The sequence below is a fragment of the Pseudophryne corroboree genome, unplaced genomic scaffold (assembly GCF_028390025.1).
Source record: "Pseudophryne corroboree isolate aPseCor3 unplaced genomic scaffold, aPseCor3.hap2 scaffold_619, whole genome shotgun sequence".
NCBI lineage: Eukaryota > Metazoa > Chordata > Amphibia > Anura > Myobatrachidae > Pseudophryne > Pseudophryne corroboree.
In genome coordinates this window covers 85,671-108,437 of record NW_026970215.1, presented here as the reverse complement: position 1 = coordinate 108,437, position 22,767 = coordinate 85,671, and the positions used below count along the sequence as shown (strand labels likewise).

The following is a 22,767-nucleotide window of genomic DNA, read 5'->3' as shown; positions in this document are numbered from 1 at the left end:
AATCAGAGTTAGATTTGATTCAGTGATTTTATAAAAACATCTAGGAAGCACAATTTAGCAGTGGGTTGCAGAGAAAAAGAAATATGCTGGCAAAAAAATCAAATTGCGTGATTAAACAGCTCTTCATTTTCTGGCTTTATTTTTATGCTAACAAATTTGTTCTCTGAAAAGTGTCCACAAAGCCAAGTCTCTGATTAACACCTTTGTAGGGATGGTTTTTCACCTATTACTAAATTAAACTTGCTTCATTGGAAAGGCAGCAAGATGCATCCTCATTTCAATGTCTACTGAAATAATACAGGTTGACACCAGGAAACATTAACGCCACTGCATCCTTGCTGCTTTCTCATGTGGAAGTCTGTTTAATGTGAAAACAAGGTGATATCTAATTAGCACACAGGTAAGAAATTACGAAAATCTTTATTTAAGGGTGAAGATGTTTCTCACAAAATTGTTGCCCCAATGCATCATTGAAATTCAAGCTGGAAAGATGATTTTAATATATCACTTGTACATTTTGTATTGCTCTTCTGGTGACAATGTAGTTTTTTTTGTCAATTACCATTTTAATAATAGGGTAAAGAAAATTAAGTGGATTTTTGAAAGAAAACTATACTGTCAATATACTATTAAAACAAATTAAAATGGTAAAAGTTATTGTACTTTAAGTAAAAATAAAAGAGCAAAAATATCAATCCCAGTTTTGATTACTTAAATTAACCAAAAAAAATGCATATAGCAAAGGATAGTTTCAATCTGCCTACCTCTGGGTTATGGGTCCAGCATGCTTCCATTGCAGTACTCTGCTGCACATGTAAGTGCAAGAGATCCTGAAGCACTCCCTCATCATGGGAAAGTACCAATGTGTTTATTCATTGGTTGATGGAAGAAACATCTTACAAAAACTCTCCAGATTATTGATTTTTTAATATTTTTCTAGGAAACGTTCTAGATGTATGCTTATTAGCCTTTGTCAGTATGTACTGTTTGCAAAGTGTCTCGGTGGCGCAATCGGTTAGTGTGTTCGGCTATTAACCAAAAGGTTGGTGGTTCAATCCCACCCAGGGACGTAATTGACCTTGTGATCAGATTTTGGTGATATTTAAGTAGACAAGTCAAAATTTCAAACCCCCTCTTATTGTGTAGGGTACCTGGCCTTCTCTGATGTAATCAGAGTTAGATTTGATTCAGTGATTTTATAAAAAACAGCTAGGAAGCACAATTTAGCAGTGGGTTGCAGAGAAAAAAAATATGCTGGCAGAAAAATCCAATTGAGTGATTAAACAGCTCTTCATTTTCTGGAATTTATTTTTATGCTAACAAATTTGTTCTCTGAAAAGTGTCCACAAAGCCAAGTCTCTGATTAACACCTTTGTAAGGATGGTTTTTCACCTATTACTAAATTAAACTTGCTTCATTGGAAAGGCAGCAAGATGCATCCTCATTTCAATGTCTACTGAAATAATACAGGTTGACACCAGGAAACATTAACGCCACTGCATCTTTGCTGCTTTCTCACATGGAAGTCTGTTTAATGTGAAAACAAGGTGATATCTAATTAGCACACAGGTAAGGAATTACGAAAATCTTTATTTAAGGGTGAAGATGTTTCTCACAAAATTGTTGCCCCAATGCGTCATTGAAATTCAAGCTGGAAAGATGATTTTAATATATCACTTGTACATTTTGTATTGCTCTTCTGGTGACAATGTAGTTTTTTTGTCAATTACCATTTTAATAACAGGGTAAAGAAAATTAAGTGGATTTTTGAAAGAAAACTATACTGTCAATATACTATTAAAACAAATTAAAATGGTAAAAGTTATTGTACTTTAAGTAAAAATAAAAGAGCAAAAATATCAATCCCAGTTTTGATTACTTAAATTAACAAAAAAAATGCATATAGCAAAGGATAGTTTCAATCTGCCTACCTCTGGGTTATGGGTCCAGCATGCTTCCATTGCAGTACTCTGCTGCCCATGTAAGTGCAAGAGATCCTGAAGCACTCACTCATCATGGGAAAGTACCAATGTGTTTATTCGTTGGTTGATGGAAGAAACATCTTACAAAAACTCTCCAGATTATTGATTTTTTAATGTTTTTCTAGGAAACGTTCTAGATGTATGCTTATTAGCCTTTGTCAGTATGTACTTTTTGCAAAGTGTCTCTGTGGCGCAATCGGTTAGTGTGTTTGGCTGTTAACCAAAAGGTTGGTGGTTCAATCCCACCCAGGGATGTAATTAACCTTGTGATCAGATTTTGGTGATATTTAAGTAGACAAGTCAAAATTTCAAACCTCCTCTTATGGTGTAGGGTACATGGCCTTCTCTGATGTAATCAGAGTTAGATTTGATTCAGTGATTTTATAAAAAACAGCTAGGAAGCACAATTTAGCAGTGGGTTGCAGAGAAAAAAAATTTGCTGGCAGAAAAATCCAATCGAGTGATTAAACAGCTCTTCATTTTCTGGCTTTATTTTTATGCTAACAAATTTGTTCTCTGAAAAGTGTCCACAAAGCCAAGTCTCTGATTAACACCTTTGTAAGGATGGTTTTTCACCTATTACTAAATTAAACTTGCTTCATTGGAAAGGCAGCAAGATGCATCCTCATTTCAATGTCTACTGAAATAATACAAGTTGACACCAGGAAACATTAACGCCACTGCATCCTTGCTGCTTTCTCATGTGGAAGTCTGTTTAATGTGAAAACAAGGTGATATCTAATTAGCACACAGGTAAGGAATTAAGAAAATCTTTATTTAAGGGTGAAGATGTTTCTCACAAAATTGTTGACCCAATGCATCATTGAAATTCAAGCTGGAAAGATGATTTTAATATATCACTTGTACATTTTGTATTGCTCTTCTGGTGACAATGTAGTTTGTTTTTGTCAATTACCATTTTAATAATAGGGTAAAGAAAATGAAGTGGATTTTTGAAAGAAAACAATACTGTCAATATACTATTAAAACAAATTAAAATGGTAAAAGTTATTGTACTTTAAGTAAAAATAAAAGAGACAAAATATCAATCCGAGTTTTGGATTACTTTAATTAACAAAAAAAAATGCATATAGCAGAGGATAGTTTCAATCTGCCTACCTCTGGGTTATGGGCCCAGCATGCTTCCATTGCAGTACTCTGCTGCACATGTAAGTGCAAGAGATCCTGAAGCACTCACTCATCATGGGAAAGTACCAATGTGTTTCTTCGTTGGTTGATGGAAGAAACATCTTACAAAAACTCTCCAGATAATTGACATTTTAAAGTTTTTCTAGGAAACGTTTTAGATGAATGCTTATTAGCCTTTGTCAGTATGAACTTTTGCAAAGTGTCTCTGTGGCGCAATCAGTTAGTATGTACGGCTATTAACCAAAAGGTTGGTGGTTCAATCCCACCAATTGACCTTGTTATCAGATTTTGGTGATATTTAAGTAGACAAGTCAAATTTCATACCCCCTGTTATGGTGTAGGGTACCTGGCCTTCTCTGATGTAATCAGAGTTAGATTTGATTCAGTGATTTTATAAAAACATCTAGGAAGCACAATTTAGCAGTGGGTTGCAGAGAAAAAGAAATATGCTGGCAAAAAAATCAAATTGCGTGATTAAACAGCTCTTCATTTTCTGGCTTTATTTTTATGCTAACAAATTTGTTCTCTGAAAAGTGTCCACAAAGCCAAGTCTCTGATTAACACCTTTGTAGGGATGGTTTTTCACCTATTACTAAATTAAACTTGCTTCATTGGAAAGGCAGCAAGATGCATCCTCATTTCAATGTCTACTGAAATAATACAAGTTGACACCAGGAAACATTAACGCCACTGCATCCTTGCTGCTTTCTCATGTGGAAGTCTGTTTAATGTGAAAACAAGGTGATATCTAATTAGCACACAGGTAAGAAATTCCGAAAATCTTTATTTAAGGGTGAAGATGTTTCTCACAAAATTGTTGCCCCAATGCATCTTTGAAATTCAAGCTGGAAAGATGATTTTAATATATCACTTGTACATTTTGTATTGCTCTTCTGGTGACAATGTAGTTTTTTTTGTCAATTACCATTTTAATAATAGGGTAAAGAAAATTAAGCGGATTTTTGAAAGAAAACTATACTGTCAATATACTATTAAAACAAATTAAAATGGTAAAAGTTATTGTACTTTAAGTAAAAATAAAAGAGCAAAAATATCAATCCCAGTTTTGATTACTTAAATTAACAAAAAAAAATGCATATAACAAAGGATAGTTTCAATCTGCCTACCTCTGGGTTATGGGTCCAGCATGCTTCCATTGCAGTACTCTGCTGCACATGTAAGTGCAAGAGATCCTGAAGCACTCACTCATCATGGGAAAGTACCAATGTGTTTATTCATTGGTTGATGGAAGAAACATCTTACAAAAACTCTCCAGATTATTGATTTTTTAATGTTTTTCTAGGAAACGTTCTAGATGTATGCTTATTAGCCTTTGTCAGTATGTACTGTTTGCAAAGTGTCTCTGTGGCGCAATCGGTTAGTGTGTTCGGCTATTAACCAAAAGGTTGGTGGTTCAATCCCACCCAGGGACGTAATTAACCTTGTGATCAGATTTTGGTGATATTTAAGTAGACAAGTCAAAATTTCAAACCTCCTCTTATGGTGTAGGGTACATGGCCTTCTCTGATGTAATCAGAGTTAGATTTGATTCAGTGATTTTATAAAAAACAGCTAGGAAGCACAATTTAGCAGTGGGTTGCAGAGAAAAAAAATATGCTGGCAGAAAAATCCAATCGAGTGATTAAACAGCTCTTCATTTTCTGGCTTTATTTTTATGCTAACAAATTTGTTCTCTGAAAAGTGTCCACAAAGCCAAGTCTCTGATTAACACCTTTGTAAGGATGGTTTTTCACCTATTACTAAATTAAACTTGCTTCATTGGAAAGGCAGCAAGATGCATCCTCATTTCAATGTCTACTGAAATAATACAAGTTGACACCAGGAAACATTAACGCCACTGCATCCTTGCTGCTTTCTCATGTGGAAGTCTGTTTAATGTGAAAACAAGGTGATATCTAATTAGCACACAGGTAAGGAATTAAGAAAATCTTTATTTAAGGGTGAAGATGTTTCTCACAAAATTGTTGACCCAATGCATCATTGAAATTCAAGCTGGAAAGATGATTTTAATATATCACTTGTACATTTTGTATTGCTCTTCTGGTGACAATGTAGTTTGTTTTTGTCAATTACCATTTTAATAATAGGGTAAAGAAAATTAAGTGGATTTTTGAAAGAAAACAATACTGTCAATATACTATTAAAACAAATTAAAATGGTAAAAGTTATTGTACTTTAAGTAAAAATAAAAGAGACAAAATATCAATCCCAGTTTTGGATTACTTTAATTAACAAAAAAAAATGCATATAGCAGAGGATAGTTTCAATCTGCCTACCTCTGGGTTATGGGCCCAGCATGCTTCCATTGCAGTACTCTGCTGCACATGTAAGTTCAAGAGATCCTGAAGCACTCACTCATCATGGGAAAGTACCAATGTGTTTCTTCGTTGGTTGATGGAAGAAACATCTTACAAAAACTCTCCAGATTATTGACTTTTTAAAGTTTTGCTAGGAAACGTTTTAGATGAATGCTTATTAGCCTTTGTCAGTATGGAAATTTGCAAAGTGTCTCTGTGGCGCAATCAGTTAGTATGTACGGCTTTTAACCAAAAGGTTGGTGGTTTAATCCCACCTAGGGACCTAATTGACCTTGTTATCAGATTTTGGTGATCTTTAAGTAGACAAGTCAAAATTTCAAACCCCCTGTTAAGGTGTAGGGTACTTGGCCTTCTCTGATGTAATCAGAGTTAGATTTGATTCAGTGATTTTATAAAAACAGCTAGGAAGCACAATTTAGCAGTGGGTTGCAGAGAAAAAAAATATGCTGGCAGAAAAATCCAATTGAGTGATTAAACAGCTCTTTATTTTCTGGCTTTATTTTTATGCTAACAAATTTGTTCTCTGAAAAGTGTCCACAAAGCCAAGTCTCTGATTAACACCTTTGTAAGGATGGTTTTTCACCTATTACTAAATTAAACTTGCTTCATTGGAAAGGCAGCAAGATGCATCCTCATTTCAATGTCTACTGAAATAATACAGGTTGACACCAGGAAACATTAACGCCACTGCATCCTTGCTGCTTTCTCATGTAAAAGTCTGTTTAATATGAAAACAAGGTGATATCTAATTAGCACACAGGTAAGGAATTAAGAAAATCTTTATTTAAGGGTGAAGATGTTTCTCACAAAATCGTTGCCCCAATGCATCATTGAAATTCAAGCTGGAAAGATGATTTTAATATATCACTTGTACATTTTGTATTGCTCTTCTGGTGACAATGTAGTTTGTTTTTGTCAATTACCATTTTAATAATAGGGTAAAGAAAATGAAGTGGATTTTTGAAAGAAAACAATACTGTCAATATACTATTAAAACAAATTAAAATGGTAAAAGTTATTGTACTTTAAGTAAAAATAAAAGAGCCAAAATATCAATCCCAGTTTTGGATTACTTTAATTAACAAAAAAAAATGCATATAGCAGAGGATAGTTTCAATCTGCCTACCTCTGGGTTATGGGCCCAGCATGCTTCCATTGCAGTACTCTGCTGCACATGTAAGTGCAAGAGATCCTGAAGCACTCACTCATCATGGGAAAGTACCAATGTGTTTCTTCGTTGGTTGATGGAAGAAACATCTTACAAAAACTCTCCAGATTATTGACTTTTTAAAGTTTTTCTAGGAAACGTTTTAGATGAATGCTTATTAGCCTTTGTCAGTATGAACTTTTGCAAAGTGTCTCTGTGGCGCAATCAGTTAGTATGTACGGCTATTAACCAAAAGGTTGGTGGTTCAATCCCACCCAGGGACCTAATTGACCTTGTTATCAGATTTTGGTGATCTTTAAGTAGACAAGTCAAATTTCATACCCCCTGTTATGGTGTAGGGTACCTGGCCTTCTCTGATGTAATCAGAGTTAGATTTGATTCAGTGATTTTATAAAAACATCTAGGAAGCACAATTTAGCAGTGGGTTGCAGAGAAAAAGAAATATGCTGGCAAAAAAATCAAATTGCGTGATTAAACAGCTCTTCATTTTCTGGCTTTATTTTTATGCTAACAAATTTGTTCTCTGAAAAGTGTCCACAAAGCCAAGTCTCTGATTAACACCTTTGTAGGGATGGTTTTTCACCTATTACTAAATTAAACTTGCTTCATTGGAAAGGCAGCAAGATGCATCCTCATTTCAATGTCTACTGAAATAATACAGGTTGACACCAGGAAACATTAACGCCACTGCATCCTTGCTGCTTTCTCATGTGGAAGTCTGTTTAATGTGAAAACAAGGTGATATCTAATTAGCACACAGGTAAGAAATTACGAAAATCTTTATTTAAGGGTGAATATGTTTCTCACAAAATTGTTGCCCCAATGCATCATTGAAATTCAAGCTGGAAAGATGATTTTAATATATCACTTGTACATTTTGTATTGCTCTTCTGGTGACAATGTAGTTTTTTTTGTCAATTACCATTTTAATAATAGGGTAAAGAAAATTAAGTGGATTTTTGAAAGAAAACTATACTGTCAATATACTATTAAAACAAATTAAAATGGTAAAAGTTATTGTACTTTAAGTAAAAATAAAAGAGCAAAAATATCAATCCCAGTTTTGATTACTTAAATTAACAAAAAAAAATGCATATAGCAAAGGATAGTTTCAATCTGCCTACCTCTGGGTTATGGGTCCAGCATGCTTCCATTGCAGTACTCTGCTGCACATGTAAGTGCAAGAGATCCTGAAGCACTCCCTCATCATGGGAAAGTACCAATGTGTTTATTCATTGGTTGATGGAAGAAACATCTTACAAAAACTCTCCAGATTATTGATTTTTTAATATTTTTCTAGGAAACGTTCTAGATGTATGCTTATTAGCCTTTGTTAGTATGTACTGTTTGCAAAGTGTCTTGGTGGCGCAATCGGTTAGTGTGTTCGGCTATTAACCAAAAGGTCGGTGGTTCAATCCCACCCAGGGACGTAATTGACCTTGTGATCAGATTTTGGTGATATTTAAGTAGACAAGTCAAAATTTCAAACCCCCTCTTATTGTGTAGGGTACCTGGCCTTCTCTGATGTAATCAGAGTTAGATTTGATTCAGTGATTTTATAAAAAACAGCTAGGAAGCACAATTTAGCAGTGGGTTGCAGAGAAAAAAAATATGCTGGCAGAAAAATCCAATTGAGTGATTAAACAGCTCTTCATTTTCTGGAATTTATTTTTATGCTAACAAATTTGTTCTCTGAAAAGTGTCCACAAAGCCAAGTCTCTGATTAACACCTTTGTAAGGATGGTTTTTCACCTATTACTAAATTAAACTTGCTTCATTGGAAAGGCAGCAAGATGCATCCTCATTTCAATGTCTACTGAAATAATACAGGTTGACACCAGGAAACATTAACGCCACTGCATCTTTGCTGCTTTCTCACATGGAAGTCTGTTTAATGTGAAAACAAGGTGATATCTAATTAGCACACAGGTAAGGAATTACGAAAATCTTTATTTAAGGGTGAAGATGTTTCTCACAAAATTGTTGCCCCAATGCATCATTGAAATTCAAGCTGGAAAGATGATTTTAATATATCACTTGTACATTTTGTATTGCTCTTCTGGTGACAATGTAGTTTTTTTGTCAATTACCATTTTAATAACAGGGTAAAGAAAATTAAGTGGATTTTTGAAAGAAAACTATACTGTCAATATACTATTAAAACAAATTAAAATGGTAAAAGTTATTGTACTTTAAGTAAAAATAAAAGAGCAAAAATATCAATCCCAGTTTTGATTACTTAAATTAACAAAAAAAATGCATATAGCAAAGGATAGTTTCAATCTGCCTACCTCTGGGTTATGGGTCCAGCATGCTTCCATTGCAGTACTCTGCTGCCCATGTAAGTGCAAGAGATCCTGAAGCACTCACTCATCATGGGAAAGTACCAATGTGTTTATTCGTTGGTTGATGGAAGAAACATCTTACAAAAACTCTCCAGATTATTGATTTTTTAATGTTTTTCTAGGAAACGTTCTAGATGTATGCTTATTAGCCTTTGTCAGTATGTACTTTTTGCAAAGTGTCTCTGTGGCGCAATCGGTTAGTGTGTTTGGCTGTTAACCAAAAGGTTGGTGGTTCAATCCCACCCAGGGACGTAATTAACCTTGTGATCAGATTTTGGTGATATTTAAGTAGACAAGTCAAAATTTCAAACCTCCTCTTATGGTGTAGGGTACATGGCCTTCTCTGATGTAATCAGAGTTAGATTTGATTCAGTGATTTTATAAAAAACAGCTAGGAAGCACAATTTAGCAGTGGGTTGCAGAGAAAAAAAATATGCTGGCAGAAAAATCCAATCGAGTGATTAAACAGCTCTTCATTTTCTGGCTTTATTTTTATGCTAACAAATTTGTTCTCTGAAAAGTGTCCACAAAGCCAAGTCTCTGATTAACACCTTTGTAAGGATGGTTTTTCACCTATTACTAAATTAAACTTGCTTCATTGGAAAGGCAGCAAGATGCATCCTCATTTCAATGTCTACTGAAATAATACAAGTTGACACCAGGAAACATTAACGCCACTGCATCCTTGCTGCTTTCTCATGTGGAAGTCTGTTTAATGTGAAAACAAGGTGATATCTAATTAGCACACAGGTAAGGAATTAAGAAAATCTTTATTTAAGGGTGAAGATGTTTCTCACAAAATTGTTGACCCAATGCATCATTGAAATTCAAGCTGGAAAGATGATTTTAATATATCACTTGTACATTTTGTATTGCTCTTCTGGTGACAATGTAGTTTGTTTTTGTCAATTACCATTTTAATAATAGGGTAAAGAAAATGAAGTGGATTTTTGAAAGAAAACAATACTGTCAATATACTATTAAAACAAATTAAAATGGTAAAAGTTATTGTACTTTAAGTAAAAATAAAAGAGACAAAATATCAATCCCAGTTTTGGATTACTTTAATTAACAAAAAAAAATGCATATAGCAGAGGATAGTTTCAATCTGCCTACCTCTGGGTTATGGGCCCAGCATGCTTCCATTGCAGTACTCTGCTGCACATGTAAGTGCAAGAGATCCTGAAGCACTCACTCATCATGGGAAAGTACCAATGTGTTTCTTCGTTGGTTGATGGAAGAAACATCTTACAAAAACTCTCCAGATTATTGACATTTTAAAGTTTTTCTAGGAAACGTTTTAGATGAATGCTTATTAGCCTTTGTCAGTATGGAAATTTGCAAAGTGTCTCTGTGGCGCAATCAGTTAGTATGTATGGCTTTTAACCAAAAGGTTGGTGGTTCAATCCCACCAATTGACCTTGTTATCAGATTTTGGTGATATTTAAGTAGACAAGTCAAATTTCATACCCCCTGTTATGGTGTAGAGTACCTGGCCTTCTCTGATGTAATCAGAGTTAGATTTGATTCAGTGATTTTATAAAAACATCTAGGAAGCACAATTTAGCAGTGGGTTGCAGAGAAAAAGAAATATGCTGGCAAAAAAATCAAATTGCGTGATTAAACAGCTCTTCATTTTCTGGCTTTATTTTTATGCTAACAAATTTGTTCTCTGAAAAGTGTCCACAAAGCCAAGTCTCTGATTAACACCTTTGTAGGGATGGTTTTTCACCTATTACTAAATTAAACTTGCTTCATTGGAAAGGCAGCAAGATGCATCCTCATTTCAATGTCTACTGAAATAATACAAGTTGACACCAGGAAACATTAACGCCACTGCATCCTTGCTGCTTTCTCATGTGGAAGTCTGTTTAATGTGAAAACAAGGTGATATCTAATTAGCACACAGGTAAGAAATTCCGAAAATCTTTATTTAAGGGTGAAGATGTTTCTCACAAAATTGTTGCCCCAATGCATCTTTGAAATTCAAGCTGGAAAGATGATTTTAATATATCACTTGTACATTTTGTATTGCTCTTCTGGTGACAATGTAGTTTTTTTTGTCAATTACCATTTTAATAATAGGGTAAAGAAAATTAAGCGGATTTTTGAAAGAAAACTATACTGTCAATATACTATTAAAACAAATTAAAATGGTAAAAGTTATTGTACTTTAAGTAAAAATAAAAGAGCAAAAATATCAATCCCAGTTTTGATTACTTAAATTAACAAAAAAAAATGCATATAACAAAGGATAGTTTCAATCTGCCTACCTCTGGGTTATGGGTCCAGCATGCTTCCATTGCAGTACTCTGCTGCACATGTAAGTGCAAGAGATCCTGAAGCACTCACTCATCATGGGAAAGTACCAATGTGTTTATTCATTGGTTGATGGAAGAAACATCTTACAAAAACTCTCCAGATTATTGATTTTTTAATGTTTTTCTAGGAAACGTTCTAGATGTATGCTTATTAGCCTTTGTCAGTATGTACTGTTTGCAAAGTGTCTCTGTGGCGCAATCGGTTAGTGTGTTCGGCTATTAACCAAAAGGTTGGTGGTTCAATCCCACCCAGGGACGTAATTAATCTTGTGATCAGATTTTGGTGATATTTAAGTAGACAAGTCAAAATTTCAAACCTCCTCTTATGGTGTAGGGTACATGGCCTTCTCTGATGTAATCAGAGTTAGATTTGATTCAGTGATTTTATAAAAAACAGCTAGGAAGCACAATTTAGCAGTGGGTTGCAGAGAAAAAAAATATGCTGGCAGAAAAATCCAATCGAGTGATTAAACAGCTCTTCATTTTCTGGCTTTATTTTTATGCTAACAAATTTGTTCTCTGAAAAGTGTCCACAAAGCCAAGTCTCTGATTAACACCTTTGTAAGGATGGTTTTTCACCTATTACTAAATTAAACTTGCTTCATTGGAAAGGCAGCAAGATGCATCCTCATTTCAATGTCTACTGAAATAATACAAGTTGACACCAGGAAACATTAACGCCACTGCATCCTTGCTGCTTTCTCATGTGGAAGTCTGTTTAATGTGAAAACAAGGTGATATCTAATTAGCACACAGGTAAGGAATTAAGAAAATCTTTATTTAAGGGTGAAGATGTTTCTCACAAAATTGTTGACCCAATGCATCATTGAAATTCAAGCTGGAAAGATGATTTTAATATATCACTTGTACATTTTGTATTGCTCTTCTGGTGACAATGTAGTTTGTTTTTGTCAATTACCATTTTAATAATAGGGTAAAGAAAATTAAGTGGATTTTTGAAAGAAAACAATACTGTCAATATACTATTAAAACAAATTAAAATGGTAAAAGTTATTGTACTTTAAGTAAAAATAAAAGAGACAAAATATCAATCCCAGTTTTGGATTACTTTAATTAACAAAAAAAAAATGCATATAGCAGAGGATAGTTTCAATCTGCCTACCTCTGGGTTATGGGCCCAGCATGCTTCCATTGCAGTACTCTGCTGCACATGTAAGTTCAAGAGATCCTGAAGCACTCACTCATCATGGGAAAGTACCAATGTGTTTCTTCGTTGGTTGATGGAAGAAACATCTTACAAAAACTCTCCAGATTATTGACTTTTTAAAGTTTTGCTAGGAAACGTTTTAGATGAATGCTTATTAGCCTTTGTCAGTATGGAAATTTGCAAAGTGTCTCTGTGGCGCAATCAGTTAGTATGTACGGCTTTTAACCAAAAGGTTGGTGGTTTAATCCCACCTAGGGACCTAATTGACCTTGTTATCAGATTTTGGTGATCTTTAAGTAGACAAGTCAAAATTTCAAACCCCCTGTTAAGGTGTAGGGTACTTGGCCTTCTCTGATGTAATCAGAGTTAGATTTGATTCAGTGATTTTATAAAAACAGCTAGGAAGCACAATTTAGCAGTGGGTTGCAGAGAAAAAAAATATGCTGGCAGAAAAATCCAATTGAGTGATTAAACAGCTCTTTATTTTCTGGCTTTATTTTTATGCTAACAAATTTGTTCTCTGAAAAGTGTCCACAAAGCCAAGTCTCTGATTAACACCTTTGTAAGGATGGTTTTTCACCTATTACTAAATTAAACTTGCTTCATTGGAAAGGCAGCAAGATGCATCCTCATTTCAATGTCTACTGAAATAATACAGGTTGACACCAGGAAACATTAACGCCACTGCATCCTTGCTGCTTTCTCATGTAAAAGTCTGTTTAATATGAAAACAAGGTGATATCTAATTAGCACACAGGTAAGGAATTAAGAAAATCTTTATTTAAGGGTGAAGATGTTTCTCACAAAATCGTTGCCCCAATGCATCATTGAAATTCAAGCTGGAAAGATGATTTTAATATATCACTTGTACATTTTGTATTGCTCTTCTGGTGACAATGTAGTTTGTTTTTGTCAATTACCATTTTAATAATAGGGTAAAGAAAATGAAGTGGATTTTTGAAAGAAAACAATACTGTCAATATACTATTAAAACAAATTAAAATGGTAAAAGTTATTGTACTTTAAGTAAAAATAAAAGAGCCAAAATATCAATCCCAGTTTTGGATTACTTTAATTAACAAAAAAAAATGCATATAGCAGAGGATAGTTTCAATCTGCCTACCTCTGGGTTATGGGCCCAGCATGCTTCCATTGCAGTACTCTGCTGCACATGTAAGTGCAAGAGATCCTGAAGCACTCACTCATCATGGGAAAGTACCAATGTGTTTCTTCGTTGGTTGATGGAAGAAACATCTTACAAAAACTCTCCAGATTATTGACTTTTTAAAGTTTTTCTAGGAAACGTTTTAGATGAATGCTTATTAGCCTTTGTCAGTATGGACTTTTGCAAAGTGTCTCTGTGGCGCAATCAGTTAGTATGTACGGCTATTAACCAAAAGGTTGGTGGTTCAATCCCACCCAGGGACCTAATTGACCTTGTTATCAGATTTTGGTGATCTTTAAGTAGACAAGTCAAATTTCATACCCCCTGTTATGGTGTAGGGTACCTGGCCTTCTCTGATGTAATCAGAGTTAGATTTGATTCAGTGATTTTATAAAAACATCTAGGAAGCACAATTTAGCAGTGGGTTGCAGAGAAAAAGAAATATGCTGGCAAAAAAATCAAATTGCGTGATTAAACAGCTCTTCATTTTCTGGCTTTATTTTTATGCTAACAAATTTGTTCTCTGAAAAGTGTCCACAAAGCCAAGTCTCTGATTAACACCTTTGTAGGGATGGTTTTTCACCTATTACTAAATTAAACTTGCTTCATTGGAAAGGCAGCAAGATGCATCCTCATTTCAATGTCTACTGAAATAATACAGGTTGACACCAGGAAACATTAACGCCACTGCATCCTTGCTGCTTTCTCATGTGGAAGTCTGTTTAATGTGAAAACAAGGTGATATCTAATTAGCACACAGGTAAGAAATTACGAAAATCTTTATTTAAGGGTGAATATGTTTCTCACAAAATTGTTGCCCCAATGCATCATTGAAATTCAAGCTGGAAAGATGATTTTAATATATCACTTGTACATTTTGTATTGCTCTTCTGGTGACAATGTAGTTTTTTTTGTCAATTACCATTTTAATAATAGGGTAAAGAAAATTAAGTGGATTTTTGAAAGAAAACTATACTGTCAATATACTATTAAAACAAATTAAAATGGTAAAAGTTATTGTACTTTAAGTAAAAATAAAAGAGCAAAAATATCAATCCCAGTTTTGATTACTTAAATTAACAAAAAAAAATGCATATAGCAAAGGATAGTTTCAATCTGCCTACCTCTGGGTTATGGGTCCAGCATGCTTCCATTGCAGTACTCTGCTGCACATGTAAGTGCAAGAGATCCTGAAGCACTCCCTCATCATGGGAAAGTACCAATGTGTTTATTCATTGGTTGATGGAAGAAACATCTTACAAAAACTCTCCAGATTATTGATTTTTTAATATTTTTCTAGGAAACGTTCTAGATGTATGCTTATTAGCCTTTGTTAGTATGTACTGTTTGCAAAGTGTCTTGGTGGCGCAATCGGTTAGTGTGTTCGGCTATTAACCAAAAGGTCGGTGGTTCAATCCCACCCAGGGACGTAATTGACCTTGTGATCAGATTTTGGTGATATTTAAGTAGACAAGTCAAAATTTCAAACCCCCTCTTATTGTGTAGGGTACCTGGCCTTCTCTGATGTAATCAGAGTTAGATTTGATTCAGTGATTTTATAAAAAACAGCTAGGAAGCACAATTTAGCAGTGGGTTGCAGAGAAAAAAAATATGCTGGCAGAAAAATCCAATTGAGTGATTAAACAGCTCTTCATTTTCTGGAATTTATTTTTATGCTAACAAATTTGTTCTCTGAAAAGTGTCCACAAAGCCAAGTCTCTGATTAACACCTTTGTAAGGATGGTTTTTCACCTATTACTAAATTAAACTTGCTTCATTGGAAAGGCAGCAAGATGCATCCTCATTTCAATGTCTACTGAAATAATACAGGTTGACACCAGGAAACATTAACGCCACTGCATCTTTGCTGCTTTCTCACATGGAAGTCTGTTTAATGTGAAAACAAGGTGATATCTAATTAGCACACAGGTAAGGAATTACGAAAATCTTTATTTAAGGGTGAAGATGTTTCTCACAAAATTGTTGCCCCAATGCATCATTGAAATTCAAGCTGGAAAGATGATTTTAATATATCACTTGTACATTTTGTATTGCTCTTCTGGTGACAATGTAGTTTTTTTGTCAATTACCATTTTAATAACAGGGTAAAGAAAATTAAGTGGATTTTTGAAAGAAAACTATACTGTCAATATACTATTAAAACAAATTAAAATGGTAAAAGTTATTGTACTTTAAGTAAAAATAAAAGAGCAAAAATATCAATCCCAGTTTTGATTACTTAAATTAACAAAAAAAATGCATATAGCAAAGGATAGTTTCAATCTGCCTACCTCTGGGTTATGGGTCCAGCATGCTTCCATTGCAGTACTCTGCTGCCCATGTAAGTGCAAGAGATCCTGAAGCACTCACTCATCATGGGAAAGTACCAATGTGTTTATTCGTTGGTTGATGGAAGAAACATCTTACAAAAACTCTCCAGATTATTGATTTTTTAATGTTTTTCTAGGAAACGTTCTAGATGTATGCTTATTAGCCTTTGTCAGTATGTACTTTTTGCAAAGTGTCTCTGTGGCGCAATCGGTTAGTGTGTTTGGCTGTTAACCAAAAGGTTGGTGGTTCAATCCCACCCAGGGACGTAATTAACCTTGTGATCAGATTTTGGTGATATTTAAGTAGACAAGTCAAAATTTCAAACCTCCTCTTATGGTGTAGGGTACATGGCCTTCTCTGATGTAATCAGAGTTAGATTTGATTCAGTGATTTTATAAAAAACAGCTAGGAAGCACAATTTAGCAGTGGGTTGCAGAGAAAAAAAATATGCTGGCAGAAAAATCCAATCGAGTGATTAAACAGCTCTTCATTTTCTGGCTTTATTTTTATGCTAACAAATTTGTTCTCTGAAAAGTGTCCACAAAGCCAAGTCTCTGATTAACACCTTTGTAAGGATGGTTTTTCACCTATTACTAAATTAAACTTGCTTCATTGGAAAGGCAGCAAGATGCATCCTCATTTCAATGTCTACTGAAATAATACAAGTTGACACCAGGAAACATTAACGCCACTGCATCCTTGCTGCTTTCTCATGTGGAAGTCTGTTTAATGTGAAAACAAGGTGATATCTAATTAGCACACAGGTAAGGAATTAAGAAAATCTTTATTTAAGGGTGAAGATGTTTCTCACAAAATTGTTGACCCAATGCATCATTGAAATTCAAGCTGGAAAGATGATTTTAATATATCACTTGTACATTTTGTATTGCTCTTCTGGTGACAATGTAGTTTGTTTTTGTCAATTACCATTTTAATAATAGGGTAAAGAAAATGAAGTGGATTTTTGAAAGAAAACAATACTGTCAATATACTATTAAAACAAATTAAAATGGTAAAAGTTATTGTACTTTAAGTAAAAATAAAAGAGACAAAATATCAATCCCAGTTTTGGATTACTTTAATTAACAAAAAAAAATGCATATAGCAGAGGATAGTTTCAATCTGCCTACCTCTGGGTTATGGGCCCAGCATGCTTCCATTGCAGTACTCTGCTGCACATGTAAGTGCAAGAGATCCTGAAGCACTCACTCATCATGGGAAAGTACCAATGTGTTTCTTCGTTGGTTGATGGAAGAAACATCTTACAAAAACTCTCCAGATTATTGACATTTTAAAGTTTTTCTAGGAAACGTTTTAGATGAATGCTTATTAGCCTTTGTCAGTATGGAAATTTGCAAAGTGTCTCTGTGGCGCAATCAGTTAGTATGTATGGCTTTTAACCAAAAGGTTGGTGGTTTAATCCCACCCAGGGACCTAATTGACCTTGTTATCAGATTTTGGTGATCTTTAAGTAGACAAGTCAAAATTTCAAACCCCCTGTTATGGTGTAGGGTACTTGGCCTTCTCTGATGTAATCAGAGTTAGATTTGATTCAGTGATTTTATAAAAACAGCTAGGAAGCACAATTTAGCAGTGGGTTGCAGAGAAAAAAAATATGCTGGCAGAAAAATCCAATTGAGTGATTAAACAGCTCTTTATTTTCTTGCTTTATTTTTATGCTAACAAATTTGTTCTCTGAAAAGTGTCCACAAAGCCAAGTCTCTGATTAACACCTTTGTAAGGATGGTTTTTCACCTATTACTAAATTAAACTTGCTTCATTGGAAAGGCAGCAAGATGCATCCTCATTTCAATGTCTACTGAAATAATACAGGTTGACACCAGGAAACATTAACGCCACTGCATCCTTGCTGCTTTCTCATGTAAAAGTCTGTTTAATATGAAAACAAGGTGATATCTAATTAGCACACAGGTAAGGAATTAAGAAAATCTTTATTTAAGGGTGAAGATGTTTCTCACAAAATCGTTGCCCCAATGCATCATTGAAATTCAAGCTGGAAAGATGATTTTAATATATCACTTGTACATTTTGTATTGCTCTTCTGGTGACAATGTAGTTTTTTTTGTCAATTACCATTTTAATAATAGGGTAAAGAAAATTAAGTGGATTTTTGAAAGAAAACTATACTGTCAATATACTATTAAAACAAATTAAAATGGTAAAAGTTATTGTACTTTAAGTAAAAATAAAAGAGCAAAAATATCAATCCCAGTTTTGATTACTTAAATTAACAAAAAAAATGCATATAGCAAAGGATAGTTTCAATCTGCCTACCTCTGGGTTATGGGTCCAGCATGCTTCCATTGCAGTACTCTGCTGCACATGTAAGTGCAAGAGATCCTGAAGCACTCACTCATCATGGGAAAGTACCAATGTGTTTATTCATTGGTTGATGGAAGAAACATCTTACAAAAACTCTCCAGATTATTGATTTTTTAATATTTTTCTAGGAAACGTTCTAGATGTATGCTTATTAGCCTTTGTCAGTATGTACTGTTTACAAAGTGTCTCGGTGGCGCAATCGGTTAGTGTGTTCGGCTATAAACCAAAAGGTTGGTGGTTCAATCCCACCCAGGGACGTAATTGACCTTGTGATCAGATTTTGGTGATATTTAAGTAGACAAGTCAAAATTTCAAACCCCCTCTTATTGTGTAGGGTACCTGGCCTTCTCTGATGTAATCAGAGTTAGATTTGATTCAGTGATTTTATAAAAAACAGCTAGGAAGCACAATTTAGCAGTGGGTTGCAGAGAAAAAAAATATGCTGGCAGAAAAATCCAATCGAGTGATTAAACAGCTCTTCATTTTCTGGCTTTATTTTTATGCTAACAAATTTGTTCTCTGAAAAGTGTCCACAAAGCCAAGTCTCTGATTAACACCTTTGTAAGGATGGTTTTTCACCTATTACTAAATTAAACTTGCTTCATTGGAAAGGCAGCAAGATGCATCCTCATTTCAATGTCTACTGAAATAATTCAAGTTGACACCAGGAAACATTAACGCCACTGCATCCTTGCTGCTTTCTCATGTGGAAGTCTGTTTAATGTGAAAACAAGGTGATATCTAATTAGCACACAGGTAAGGAATTAAGAAAATCTTTATTTAAGGGTGAAGATGTTTCTCACAAAATTGTTGACCCAATGCAACATTGAAATTCAAGCTGGAAAGATGATTTTAATATATCACTTGTACATTTTGTATTGCTCTTCTGGTGACAATGTAGTTTGTTTTTGTCAATTACCATTTTAATAATAGGGTAAAGAAAATGAAGTGGATTTTTGAAAGAAAACAATACTGTCAATATACTATTAAAACAAATTAAAATGGTAAAAGTTATTGTACTTTAAGTAAAAATAAAAGAGACAAAATATCAATCCCAGTTTTGGATTACTTTAATTAACAAAAAAAAAATGCATATAGCAGAGGATAGTTTCAATCTGCCTACCTCTGGGTTATAGGCCCAGCATGCTTCCATTGCAGTACTCTGCTGCACATGTAAGTTCAAGAGATCCTGAAGCACTCACTCATCATGGGAAAGTACCAATGTGTTTCTTCGTTGGTTGATGGAAGAAACATCTTACAAAAACTCTCCAGATTATTGACTTTTTAAAGTTTTTCTAGGAAACGTTTTAGATGAATGCTTATTAGCCTTTGTCAGTATGGACTTTTGCAAAGTGTCTCTGTGGCGCAATCAGTTAGTATGTACGGCTATTAACCAAAAGGTTGGTGGTTCAATCCCACCCAGGGACCTAATTGACCTTGTTATCAGATTTTGGTGATCTTTAAGTAGACAAGTCAAAATTTCAAACCCCCTGTTATGGTGTAGGGTACCTGGCCTTCTCTGATGTAATCAGAGTTAGATTTGATTCAGTGATTTTATAAAAACAGCTAGGAAGCACAATTTAGCAGTGGGTTGCAGAGAAAAAAAATATGCTGGCAGAAAAATCCAATTGAGTGATTAAACAGCTCTTTATTTTCTGGCTTTATTTTTATGCTAACAAATTTGTTCTCTGAAAAGTGTCCACAAAGCCAAGTCTCTGATTAACACCTTTGTAGGGATGGTTTTTCACCTATTACTAAATTAAACTTGCTTCATTGGAAAGGCAGCAAGATGTATCCTCATTTCAATGTCTACTGAAATAATACAGGTTGACACCAGGAAACATTAACGCCACTGCATCCTTGCTGCTTTCTCATGTGGAAGTCTGTTTAATGTGAAAACAAGGTGGTATCTAATTAGCACACAGGTAAGGAATTACGAAAATCTTTATTTAAGGGTGAAGATGTTTCTCACAAAATTGTTGCCCCAATGCATCATTGAAATTCAAGCTGGAAAGATGATTTTAATATATCACTTGTACATTTTGTATTGCTCTTCTGGTGACAATGTAGTTTTTTTGTCAATTACCATTTTAATAACAGGGTAAAGAAAATTAAGTGGATTTTTGATAGAAAACTATACTGTCAATATACTATTAAAACAAATTAAAATGGTAAAAGTTATTGTACTTTAAGTAAAAATAAAAGAGCCAAAATATCAATCCCAGTTTTGGATTACTTTAATTAACAAACAAAAAAATGCATATAGCAGAGGATAGTTTCAATCTGCCTACCTCTGGGTTATGGGCCCAGCATACTTCCATTGCAGTACTCTGCTGCACATGTAAGTGCAAGAGATCCTGAAGCACTCACTCATCATGGGAAAGTACCAATGTGTTTCTTCGTTGGTTGATGGAAGAAACATCTTACAAAAACTCTCCAGATTATTGACTTTTTAAAGTTTTTCTAGGAAACGTTTTAGATGAATGCTTATTAGCCTTTGTCAGTATGGACTTTTGCAAAGTGTCTCTGTGGTGCAATCGGTTAGTGTGTTTGGCTATTAACCAAAAGGTTGGTGGTTCAATCCCACCCAGGGACATAATTAACCTTGTGATCAGATTTTGGTGATATTTAAGTAGACAAGTCAAAATTTCAAACCTCATCTTATGGTGTAGGGTACATGGCCTTCTCTGATGTAATCAGAGTTAGATTTGATTCAGTGATTTTATAAAAAACAGCTAGGAAGCACAATTTAGCAGTGGGTTGCAGAGAAAAAAAATATGCTGGCAGAAAAATCCAATCGAGTGATTAAACAGCTCTTCATTTTCTGGCTTTATTTTTATGCTAACAAATTTGTTCTCTGAAAAGTGTCCACAAAGCCAAGTCTCTGATTAACACCTTTGTAAGGATGGTTTTTCACCTATTACTAAATTAAACTTGCTTCATTGGAAAGGCAGCAAGATGCATCCTCATTTCAATGTCTACTGAAATAATACAAGTTGACACCAGGAAACATTAACGCCACTGCATCCTTGCTGCTTTCTCATGTGGAAGTCTGTTTAATGTGAAAACAAGGTGATATCTAATTAGCACACAGGTAAGGAATTAAGAAAATCTTTATTTAAGGGTGAAGATGTTTCTCACAAAATTGTTGACCCAATGCAACATTGAAATTCAAGCTGGAAAGATGATTTTAATATATCACTTGTACATTTTGTATTGCTCTTCTGGTGACAATGTAGTTTGTTTTTGTCAATTACCATTTTAATAATAGGGTAAAGAAAATGAAGTGGATTTTTGAAAGAAAACAATACTGTCAATATACTATTAAAACAAATTAAAATGGTAAAAGTTATTGTACTTTAAGTAAAAATAAAAGAGACAAAATATCAATCCCAGTTTTGGATTACTTTAATTAACAAAAAAAAAAATGCATATAGCAGAGGATAGTTTCAATCTGCCTACCTCTGGGTTATGGGCCCAGCATGCTTCCATTGCAGTACTCTGCTGCACATGTAAGTTCAAGAGATCCTGAAGCACTCACTCATCATGGGAAAGTACCAATGTGTTTCTTCGTTGGTTGATGGAAGAAACATCTTACAAAAACTCTCCAGATTATTGACTTTTTAAAGTTTTTCTAGGAAACGTTTTAGATGAATGCTTATTAGCCTTTGTCAGTATGGACTTTTGCAAAGTGTCTCTGTGGCGCAATCAGTTAGTATGTACAGCTATTAACCAAAAGGTTGGTGGTTCAATCCCACCCAGGGACCTAATTGACCTTGTTATCAGATTTTGGTGATCTTTAAGTAGACAAGTCAAATTTCATATCCCCCTGTTATGGTGTAGGGTACCTGGCCTTCTCTGATGTAATAAGAGTTAGATTTGATTCAGTGATTTTATAAAAACATCTAGGAAGCACAATTTAGCAGTGGGTTGCAGAGAAAAAGAAATATGCTGGCAAAAAAATCAAATTGCGTGATTAAACAGCTCTTCATTTTCTGGCTTTATTTTTATGCTAACAAATTTGTTCTCTGAAAAGTGTCCACAAAGCCAAGTCTCTGATTAACACCTTTGTAGGGATGGTTTTTCACCTATTACTAAATTAAACTTGCTTCATTGGAAAGGCAGCAAGATGCATCCTCATTTCAATGTCTACTGAAATAATACAGGTTGACACCAGGAAACATTAACGCCACTGCATCCTTGCTGCTTTCTCATGTGGAAGTCTGTTTAATGTGAAAACAAGGTGATATCTAATTAGCACACAGGTAAGAAATTACGAAAATCTTTATTTAAGGGTGAAGATGTTTCTCACAAAATTGTTGCCCCAATGCATCATTGAAATTCAAGCTGGAAAGATGATTTTAATATATCACTTGTACATTTTGTATTGCTCTTCTGGTGACAATGTAGTTTTTTTTGTCAATTACCATTTTAATAATAGGGTAAAGAAAATTAA

General features: G+C 34.4%; 4 non-coding genes across 4 annotated transcripts; all 4 read left to right on the top strand.

Annotated features, from left to right (window-relative positions):
• The first annotated feature begins 9,161 nt into the window (after positions 1–9,161).
• TRNAN-GUU (transfer RNA asparagine (anticodon GUU)) lies at positions 9,162–9,235 on the top strand. Its single transcript has one exon. It is a non-coding gene; the product is annotated as a tRNA-Asn (tRNA).
• A 6,925-nt stretch (positions 9,236–16,160) lies between these two features.
• On the top strand, positions 16,161–16,234 carry TRNAN-GUU (transfer RNA asparagine (anticodon GUU)). The gene has a single exon. It is a non-coding gene; the product is annotated as a tRNA-Asn (tRNA).
• Positions 16,235–18,495: 2,261 nt separating this feature from the next.
• On the top strand, positions 18,496–18,569 carry TRNAY-AUA (transfer RNA tyrosine (anticodon AUA)). Its single transcript has one exon. It is a non-coding gene; the product is annotated as a tRNA-Tyr (tRNA).
• Positions 18,570–20,833: 2,264 nt separating this feature from the next.
• On the top strand, positions 20,834–20,907 carry TRNAN-AUU (transfer RNA asparagine (anticodon AUU)). Its single transcript has one exon. It is a non-coding gene; the product is annotated as a tRNA-Asn (tRNA).
• The last annotated feature ends 1,860 nt before the right edge of the window (positions 20,908–22,767 follow it).